The sequence below is a fragment of the Austrofundulus limnaeus genome, unplaced genomic scaffold (genome assembly GCF_001266775.1).
Source record: "Austrofundulus limnaeus strain Quisiro unplaced genomic scaffold, Austrofundulus_limnaeus-1.0 Scaffold8, whole genome shotgun sequence".
Taxonomy (NCBI): Eukaryota; Metazoa; Chordata; class Actinopteri; order Cyprinodontiformes; family Rivulidae; genus Austrofundulus; species Austrofundulus limnaeus.
In genome coordinates, this window is record NW_013952410.1 from 3,334,139 (window position 1) to 3,336,856 (window position 2,718).

Genomic DNA, 2,718 nt, shown 5'->3' on the forward strand with positions numbered 1-2,718 from the left:
CTGTAAATGTGTTTTATGTGAGGCGTGGCCTAACACACGTCTGGTTTTTGAGATAAGAGCGTAGAGCTCAGTTATTTGCTTTCTCTTCATCAAGATTCAAGGATGTAATGTTTTTTTTCTGTAACTGACATTTTGCCATCAATGTGTAAAAATGACTACTGCTCAGTTTTGTTTGCATTCTGTGATGCAGAGTTCAGCCACCAACTCTGCTTTTACATAGATGAGTTCAATTCAATTTTATGTTGGTTAGCAGAAATTTCCAGAAGCGTTAAAGTGTACATCTAATATTTTTTCCATCTCATCAAATAAGTTGAAGAGGAAAAATCCTTTAAGTATTAAATCTTACAATTTCATATCTCTATGAAAAAAATAAAAACAGTAAAATCTTTAGTGAATTGTGCCAATATCTGGAGTAATGAAGTCAGAGTTTGTTTTTTGTTTATTTATTTATTGCATATTTTTTTCATAGTTTTAAATGATGCACAGGCAGAACTTTAATTAGATGATGCATGCTGGACAGGATGTCACTTCTTCTTAGTTATGTTCAGCAAAAAATAAATAAATAAATAAATAATAATAAATAAATAAATAAATAAAATACTTTGAACTTGATTTGAGCCTCTCCCACTGATATCTTAATCCTTGACTTTATAATATATATATTTTTGTATATGTTTGTCTCCTATATGTTAAGAACAGTTCTGGTATTTTCAGTGTCAAAACGTTTTAATGCTTTCTGGTTGTTCCCACAAAATATCCAGAATTCATAGTTTATGAAATCCACTATTTCTTTGCATTTCAACACATTCACAGTTTTTGTTCTGTTGTTTAGTCAAGTTAACACTTCCCTTTTTGAAATATCTCTTCCTGACTCTGCAGGCAAAGTTGGTCAAATATTTTGAACATTAGTCTGATGTACTTCCACTAGATGGCAGTCGAATGGAAAAAAAAAGATTTATAGCTTACTCAAAATATATAAAAATTTTGATTTATTGTAAATCTGATTAAGAAGTAAAAACTGTCAAATGTGATGTGTGTGTGTGTGTGTGGGGGGGGGGGGGATTCCCTGACTCTCAAATATTTATGTCTGGATCTGCAGGTTGTTTGTGGTCTGCAGAGTCATATAAATGTAGATTTAAGCAGGTGGATGTAACTAGCTCAGTATTACCTTGTTATATTTTAAACTTATCTTCTGCCTCCACACAGACAGCTTTCAGTGATGTTAAATAAAGTAATCATATATTTTCTATCAGAAGTAATCTGCATGCAAATGTGAAAAATCCCTTTCCTGAACCTAATWTGAATGCAGCTTGAGTCATGAATAAACAGTTGTGCATTTATTCGGTTTACAAAAGCACTTTGCTTATTATCATGTTACAGTGGACAAAACTTAAAATAACATTAAGGAAACATGTGTTAAACTCATTTTGCAWAAAAGAAAAACAAAGTAAAAAATCAGCCCACTGAATTTAACGTTAAGCATGCAAAAAAGCAGCATCAAACAACTAAAATCAAATTTTACTTTAAGAGACACACAGTTGCACTTAATTTAACTACTTTCATAATAATGGTTCAAGTTGGCCTCAGGATTGTAATGTATWTTTTTTTTTTACATTTTGTCAGAAGTTCTACCTAATAAATGATTTGGATAAAAAAGGAAAATATTGACTGATATTATGTGTTCTGTGTTCTGCAATCAACTCTGTACTTTTCAGTTAAACCACAATTTTATTGCATTTTTTCTCAACTATGTTTCTGCTTCTCTTATTTCTCCTACACAGAGCTGCCTCAGTAAAGGCAAATGCTACGGGTGCCATCCWTCTACGGGACACCACAAATGGGRGACAAAAAATATATTTTATTACTTTTTATCTGAGTATAGTTGACTAAATCTGTAGAATAATCACAGATTATTGGGGTTTATGAAGGTCACTTGTTCTGTGGGTTTCTCAGCCTGCTTTGCTGCTACATGAGGTGTTACACGGTGCAGAGGATATTTCAAAGTATGCAGTCAAAGCTAACTRCAGGTGCTCAGTCTGTAAATAGAAAACAAAATAAGAATAATRGAAGTTTCAGTTRTAATTGCAGATAAAGTTCAGGTTAAAGTCTGGTTTTCAGTGTCCTACCTTCATAAAATAATGATTTGTGTTGTTTTATTAATTCCAAAGAAWTAGATATGTAGGCCCCCCTACAGATAAAATTCTCTTGAATGCRTAGTTTTGAGTAGATCTTTTACCCACTACAACTGCTTCATTCCACAGCTGTTTGTTAACATGACAAGGTGTTTCCTCATTGCTGTCATCAGATGTTGGCAATATGTGGTAGACTTCTGATATTATGTAATTTTAGTATTTAGTATTTTAGTATTATGAAAATAATCATATTGTTAACTATTTTAATTGGACAACCTTGTTTCTAGAAATAAAAATAATAATATCGAAGACAAAACTAATTTAGTATGTGAGTGTGTGTAAATATGCAGTGAGATTTAGAAAAGGGGCACCTCTTGAAATCTCGCCCGGGACACCAAATTGGTTAGGACCGGCCCTGCTCCTATAGCAAATATGACTGGTGAGCACGGAGCTGATAACACCAGACACCACAACAGCAAAATGAATTTACAAAATAGTTTTAACTGGTGCACTTGAATTTCTACTTCCTGTAGAGGGCCCAGAACATTTTTTAACATGGTCTTCTATTTGTTTTTTTTTTTTTTTT